General features: G+C 38.9%; 1 long non-coding RNA gene across 1 annotated transcript in view; it reads right to left on the bottom strand.

Annotated features, from left to right (window-relative positions):
- Positions 1 to 3,571: 3,571 nt before the first annotated feature.
- The window catches only part of LOC141373128 (uncharacterized), a 40,928-nt gene continuing 36,284 nt past the window's right edge, over positions 3,572 to 8,215 (bottom strand). Inside the window, exons 2-3 of the long non-coding RNA XR_012378829.1 lie at positions 6,175 to 6,300; positions 3,572 to 4,726 (exon numbers count right to left, since the gene is read on the bottom strand). This is a non-coding gene — a long non-coding RNA (uncharacterized lncRNA). The remainder of the gene's footprint in view (positions 4,727 to 6,174; positions 6,301 to 8,215) is intronic.

Raw genomic sequence — 8,215 nt, 5'->3', positions numbered from 1 at the left:
ACGGCAGAGCCAGGCCGTAAGCTACTCTGAGTCTGATTCCCAAAGCCTCCATTCCTTTTTTTTTTTTAAAGATTTATTTATTTGAGAGACAGAGGACGTGAGAGAGAGAGAGAGAGAGAGAGAGAGAGAGCACAAGCAGGGGGAGGGGTAGACAGAGAAGCAGACTCCCCGCTGAGCAGGGAGCCTGACGCAGGACTCAATCCCAGGACCCCGAGATCGTGACCTGAGCCGAAGCCAGATGCTTAACCGACTGAGCGACCCAGATACCCTGCAAAGCCTCCATTCTTAATGAAGATAATGCCTTTTCTATACTGCCTTCAGACAGTGTGCTTTGATGGATGAAGAACATAAGCATGGATCACAAGATGGGGGCTGGGGGAGGAAAAGAAGATAAAAAAATGAAAAAGTAAGGCTTTAAAAGACACTAAAACCAAATGTATATACAACTCGAATCAGTTCTTGTGCTAATGAGACCAAGGACCATGCATTTCATCTCTGTATGTTGTTCATCCTTGCTTAAGTCTGGAGAAAACTAAGATAGGTCTAGGCAGAGCCCAGCCATCCACAGTTCTCTAACCTGCCAAGAAGTTTATAAATGCATGGGCTTAATTACAAGGAAGTTGGGGTAAGCAGAACATATGATTGCAAATTCAGTGCATTCCCTGATCCTGATGATGGGTGTTTGTGTGTCCCCCCACCCCCCGCCCCAACCCAATTTATAGGCTGAAGCCCAATTCTCCAATGTGATGATTTTTGGAGGTGGGACCTTTGGGAGGTAATTAGATCATGAGGGTGGAGCCCTCATGAATGGGATTAGTGCCCTTCTAAGAAAAGGCACGAGACAGATGACACAGATACAGAGATCTGAGGGTACAGAGCAAAAAGACAACAGCCTGTAAGCCAGGAAGAGGGCCTTCACCAGAACCTGATCATGCTGGCACTCATCTCAGACTTCCAGTCTTCAGAACTGTGAGAAATAAATTTGTGTTATTTATTTATTTAAAGATTTTATTTATTTGACAGAGAGAGAGAGACCCACAGGGAGAGAGGGAACACAAGCAGGGGGAGTGGGAGAGGGAGAAGCAGGCCTCCCGCTGATCAGGGAGCCCGATGCGGGGCTTGATCCCAGGACCCCGGGATGATGACCTGAGCCGAAGGCAGCCGCTTAACCAACTGAGCCACCCAGGCGCCCCTAAATTTGTGTTATTTAAGCCACCTGGTCTATGGTAATTTGTTACAGTAGCCTGGGCTAAGACAACAGGTCAACAGCATTTTCTTTGTATGCGAAGGACAGCACATTGGTCTTCATGACTCACAAGCAGAGAGTGGGAGTGAAAAAGAAGTCTGAGGCATTGGACAGAAGCAACTCTTCTGCTTAAACAAGTACACTAATAAAGAAAGCAACAAATGATTCAAATTCTCATTCTTTAAAAAAATCACTTGCGCATTTCTAGATGTCAGTGAAAACTTTTACATGCTGTAAAATTGCTTTAGTGCCTTTTTGGGTTCTCATTTTACTCTTTAAGGTTAAGGTAACTTTTTCATTTTGAACTTCTGCATTTTATTTTATGATCACTTAGCTTTCAGAAAGTAATTTCAGTAAGTGCCTAACTTAGTTTGTGTGCACACACTGATGCATAGGGCTCTACTTACATACCCTTCATGTGATTGGGCCCCCCATAAATCTGGATCTTTCCACATGGTATACTTCTGAATTTGTGTGTAGCTTTCTTGTTCAAGCACTGTATTAAATGCTCTGCTTCCTACACTTTTAGGGACAATAGGAATAAAAGCAGTTTTGGTTACTTCTTTTTATCAAAAGAAGTTCATCTCCTGATTACTAAAAGCTTTTATTAAATGTCCATCTTTTCCTGCTACTGTGCTAGGTACTCTACCAAGCTGCATCAAATAGATAACGCCCATGCTCTGTAGAGATGATTATATATTCCATATTTTCCGGGGGACTTCTGATCTCATGTATTTCTCTCTTCCTAAATAAAGGCAATTTTCATCTTCATATCCTCATATGATTTTTCATACAAATTCTCAAAGTTTAGTATCATAGACCCTTTACAAATAGTTGTGTTCAAAAGTCGGTCTCACGAAGAAAAGTGTATTCGTTATAAATTATATTCTCATAAATTCAAGCTTAAAGGAGTTTAGTAGAAAGGTGGTAGAAAAATCATATTCTGACTAGAAATGCACAACCATAAGGCGAGTTTTGACACAGACAGACATTTTATTCTGTATTATTTTTGATTGGCAGGCAAAAATGATGTAGAAGTCTGACAACTTATAGAAGTAATAGAAGTGTAGGAAAGCACTCTTCTAGGATTAGCAAAAAATGACTAAGTTTTGTTTTGGACAATTAAGCTCAAGAATAAAACTCCACTTATAATAGATGGCATAGTATTTTGTGGTTTTGAAGCCACAGACAGGGTAATGAAAAGCATTTAAATCTATTCAAGTCAAGAGAAAAGTAGGATTTTCTAAATAGAATGAAAACAGTTTAAGATTAGTGAGAAAAATTAATACATTCAAGTATATTTTGCAAGTATTATTTTATATTGTTTTAAATGATAGTGATAGTAGCTAATATTTATATTCGAACACTTCTTGTGAGTTATATGTAAATTTTAAAATAATTTAATGGAAAACTGCTTATATTTGCTCTCAGTAAATTTAGTCTCAGTCTAGCAGTGGGGACCATGAGACTACACCTGAGATTGTCTGTATTAATATAAACTGAATAGCAGGTGTCACTTGGGAGGAAATAAAATAGCTTCGGGCAAAATTTCACAAGCTTATGATGTAAGAGTAAGCATGACTTCAAAGAGCTGACTCTGAGTTAAAACTTAAAAGGATGAATGTGATGTCACCAGGTATGGAACAATTCCAGGACTATTCATGAGGACTGGGGGTCAGTGGTGCAGATAAATACTCCAATTAGAAAGTAACTTTCTTTTCTCTCTTTTTTTGTTTCCCTTGTTTCATTTTTCTTTTTTTTTTTTAATTTTTTTTATTAACATATAATGAATTGTTTCAGGGGTACAGGTCTGTGATTCATCAGTCTTACACAATTCATAGTGCTCACCATAGTACTTACTTCCCTCTTCTAAAAAGATTTTATTTATTTTACAGAGAGAGAGAGAGAGAGAGAGAGTGCACGCACAAGCAGGGGGAGCGGTTGAGGGAGAAGCGCTGAGCAGGGAGCCCCACATGGGGCTCTATCCCAGGACCTAAGCGAAAGGCAGACGCTTAACTGACTGAGCCACCCAGACACCCAGTAACTTTCTTTTCTCATACGCATCAGCAACAGACTGCAAGGACACATCAGAGATAAAGTGTTCATCTTGGCCTTTAGACACCGTTCAGTTACATTTTGTAAAGGCATAAAAATTGATTTAATTTTGAGGGCCACTCTAAATGCAAACTCTCCATCTTATTGATAGAAATTGCGCTGTGTATTTATTTATACAAATTTTTTTAATTAAGTAAAACATATTAGCATTTACACTTGCAAAAGCAAAATTAGAATTCAAGACTTCACAATCATGGTGAGATGATTTCCTTTAACTCTCACATCTGCCTTTGACTTCTTCAAAACATTTTTCTAGTATTTCATCAGAACAAGGTATCAGCTGGGTAAAATCTCATATTGGTGAACTTTGCTAATTCTTCATAACTCTGATATAAGGTTTAAGGAGAAAGTGAATGAAATTCTCATATACTTCTGCTTTCTCTAACTTCTAAGACTAGAGAATATTTATAGCTATTATTTAAAAATTTGGATTAAAAGAGACCATGATTATCCTTCATGGGTTTTAACAGAACTTAAATGGTTTCATTAGAAAAGCACGGAGACCTCCCACACTGTTGGGTTTAATCTCACAATTACCTAGATACCTATCAACAGAACTCTTAAGTAGTTTGTTAACTCTGGATGCCAAGGGCTGACAGTTTCACTTTCACCTTCAGAATATCTATTTTTTTAGTGGTGTAAGAATGTCATCAGAGCTTCTACAAAATAATTTGTTGTAATTGTAACTTGTATTAGATTTAGTACCAGAGAAATGTGGAAGACACAATTCATTAATTATGGGAATTTGACTAACAATTCTTCTGGGGGGGAGGGTGTCTGAATTTCAAATGGAGGCATCTTTGCAAGTCAGACTCAACGCCTCATTACTCTGTGATGCAGGCTCCTCCAAATGGCAGCAGAAATGTACTACTCTTTAGAAATTCTACAGTAGTGCTAAAATTTTATGGTTTCGGAGATAGGCACAAATTTAAAAAAATATATTCTTAGAAGAATAGCATTATTTAAAATAAAAACACTTCTGTGACTGTAAACCAGGATAGCTTTTCTATAATAGTAAGCTCTTTACAATTTTCTGTACATTTTTTAAATAAAACTGTATTTTTTTCAATGTGGAAAAAAGAGTGAATTGTTTGAAAATATGACATTTTTGTGTATAATTTAACAAAATTTAAAATATGTAATTATACATGATATCCTCACATATTTTTGATAAGCTTCTGATTATACACAAAGCATGTCTATTATAAAAAACCGTCAATTATTCAAAACTTCATGTAACCATAGTGACCAAATTAATATTGGAGGGGAAAAAGACAGAGTCCAATGATTCTAGCACTTCCCCAAAGGAAGAATCCAGGCCGGGGTGTATCAGTAACCATGTTCAAGACGATCAGACATGTAGATCTAGGACAGATGGGTGGAACGGAAAAACAATGAAGATACCAATGGATACGGTGGATTTGAGATGTCCGAGATCAAAAGTCACTTCCCCTGTGAAATCTTGTCAAATACTCCTACTTCCAACTGGAATTGATTTCTCTTCTGAGTTCACACAGCACTTTCTTTGCGTTTTGATAATCACATAACTGTATTTTGTTCATAGGTATTTCTTATTGTTGCATTGTTATTTTATAGTTGTTTTCATATTTCTCTTGTAGCACCAATCATCTTCATCATATCTGGCCTACAAGTGTATTTTTTTCCTCTTTCATCTACTCTTCCCCAAACCCATTACTTGAAGGCCTGTCTACTTATTTTTGTATTCCTAGTGCCAACAGAGCATCCACGCATAGATGATGTCCAATAAACGGTTGCTTAATAAATCCTCTTATCATAATAGCACTATGTTAATATAATCCCCAGTCAAGATTTCTTAATGTTTTACTTAATAAACAGAAGACATTCATTTAATAAACATATACTAAAAACCTACTAATTTCCACACACTGCTCTAGGATGGGAATATTAAGGTAATTATGGTAAGCACTTCTTTCTACTGAAAGTCTCGACGGTGCAGAACTATGGGTCAAACTCTTCATGAAATGCCTTCAGGTTTCATATTTGGAATAGCACATATTACCAGTTACGCCAAGATTCTGCTACGCTCTGAAGCTACACTTTACCTATTTCATAATTTTGTTGACAGCCCTCCCTGATGTGGAAACTTACACTATACTACACATGAGAATTCTTTTTATGATGCTAAGTACATGCTATCTAGTTCTTCCATATAATGCTTATGCATACCAAGTTTGCTTTATTTTCCATATAATGTGCTCTTTGTAATATGCATGCACCACATAAAAATTCTGTTAATGGCCTAGTACCAAAGTTGTGTCTGTTGGCGAATCGGTTATTACTCTATATGATATATTAAAATCTACCAAAAATCTAAGTACAGAGCAAGAGTATCTTTATGATATACATGTACTTATTATTTTAAATGTTTGCTTACACATATGAAACTACAGAGTTATAAAATGAAAAAAATAGTGTTATTAAGTCAAACTCATGCTCGCTTACTTGGCAAGAAACAAGAAAGCAATTACAAGGCAAGTTGGTGGCTAAACCTGCTTTTGTTTTTGTTTTTTAAAATTTGGAAGTGATAAATATAAACCAAAGTGAGCTCACATATTTCCCATCGTCAGTACCAGAGTGCATCCTAGCACTCTTGGCTACACTGACACCATTAAAGTATTTGTGAGTCTAAAGGTTCATGTGACATTGTTCCTACCTGCAACAGGTTCTACTGGTCTTATAGAGGGATGCTATTCAATTCATTAATACAACCTGAAGTGCTTAACACAGTGCTTTATTTACAGTAGATACTCAAAAATACTTCACTGACTTACAAAATGAACAATTACGGACAGAAGTCTTCACTTGGTGGGCGTCTATAAGGCTGAAGGCAACTCTGAAATCCTGTAGAAGAGAGAACCACTCTTCTCCACAAGTAATGAAGTCTGTCAGTTTCAAGGCTGTAAGAAGATACTGACTCAAAATTAATTTTCTAATAACACAGTATCGCTATATATCCAATATGGGGTTAGTAATAGGAAAAAACATAAGAAAGAGTCACATTTGAAAACATGTGCCCCCCCAGGGCGCCTGGGTGGCTCAGTCGTTAAGCGTCTGCCTCCGGCTCAGGACATGATCCCAGGGTCCTGGGATCGAGCCCTGCATCGGGCTCCCGGCTCCATGGGAAGCCTGCTTCTCCCTCTGCCACTCCCCCTGCTTGTGTTCCCTCTCTCGCTGTGCCTGTCAAATAAATAAATAAAATCTTAAAAAAAGAAAAGAAAACATGTGCCCCCCCAAAACCAAACACAACACAACAAAAGAACCTGTGTGCCCAGAGCATAAGAGATGCCCCTTGGCAATGTGCCATTTTCACTCTCAATATAGCAGGGACATCTGGTCTCCAAGCCCTCTTCCACAAGTCAATTTTCTTATCACTATCCAAGGCCAACACTATTAATCTCTCCTCTTAAATAAAGTATTCTACATTTTCTATACTACTTCTTCCTCTCCCCAGATGCATATAATAGTAACACTGTAATGTTTCTTTCTCCACTTTATTTAGTGGAATTTTTTTTTTACAACTTAGACCTAATTTTCAAACCCCACAGTGATGAATTCCATTTCATATATTGTGAAAAGCACTGGATTGACGTCAAGAGGCTTGGGAACAAAATTCTAGTTCTGCTCGTGCCATGAAAGAGACAAATCACTAGGCTTTGCCAGGATTCAGCTTCCTTGTTTGTAGAGTGAGAGAACTGTAAAATCATCTCTCTGGTCCTATTAGGAAATGAAACGCTGTGATTCTGCAGCTGTTTCCTTTTCTCACCTAAGAATACAGATACACACTGACACACAAGAGGCTACAGAACCTGAGTGTTAAGAGTCTCTACTGTTTGAAATTCTCTCTTGCTTTGGATTCAGCCACAAAGGTCTCTTATTTCTTAAGTCTCTCTTTGCTGTTCTCTTGTGTACCTGGCTCATATTTTTCCATCCTTGGCGATACTGCCTCCTTTTCACCCTACATGTTTTCTCTACATGATGTGACCCCACCTGTGGCTTCCCCTGCCATCCATGTGCCGGTGCCTCTCCTCATATTAGCACTGCCACCAGCTAGCTCCGGGATGCTTCCAGGCACTCCCAATTCACTATAACCGCAACCAAGCTGTCCTTCCCCCGCTTCCCCGATTTGCTCCTTTTTTGGTGTCTTTTTTTTTTTTTTTTTTTAAGATTTATTTATTTGAGAGAGGCACAGAGACAGAGACAGACAAACTGACATGCGGGGCTCGATCTCACAACCCTGAGATCATGACCTGAGCTGAAATTAAGAGCCAGCTGCTTAACAGACCAAGCCACCCAGGTGTCCCTTTCTGTGTCCTTTGTGAGAAATCTGAGTCATCCTAAACTGTTCCTTCTCCCTCACTTTCCACATCAAATCAGTCACCAACTTGTGTTGATTTTATCTTCTGAATGGTTTCTGGAAAGTGGCTGTTATCGACTGGATGTGTGTCCCCCGCCCCCCCCTGTTCCCGTTGAGGCCCTAACTCCCCACGTGACTGTATTTGGAGATGCAAAGCCTCGAAGGAAGCAACTAGGGTGAAATGAGGTCCTAAGGGTGGGGCCCTGATTTGACAGGATTAGTGTCCTTATGAGAGACCCTGGAGAGCCTGCTGCTCTCTCTTGCCACATGCATATAGAGAGGAAAGGCTATGTGAGGACAGAGCAACAAGGCAACCTGTCTACAAGCCAGAAAGAGAACCCCTCTAGAACCCAATCCTGACAGCACCTTCATCTTGGACTTCGAGCCTCCAGAGCTGTGAGGAAATAAATCTCTGTTGTGAGGCCACCCAGTCGATGGTAATTTGTGACAGCAGCCCA

This window comes from Callorhinus ursinus, unplaced genomic scaffold (assembly GCF_003265705.2).
Source record: "Callorhinus ursinus isolate GAN/ISIS: 27379988/994484 unplaced genomic scaffold, GSC_fseal_2.0 scaffold7, whole genome shotgun sequence".
In the NCBI taxonomy this organism is placed as follows: domain Eukaryota; kingdom Metazoa; phylum Chordata; class Mammalia; order Carnivora; family Otariidae; genus Callorhinus; species Callorhinus ursinus.
The sequence above is the reverse complement of the archived record's forward strand: the minus strand, read 5'-3'. Positions and strand labels throughout refer to the sequence as shown.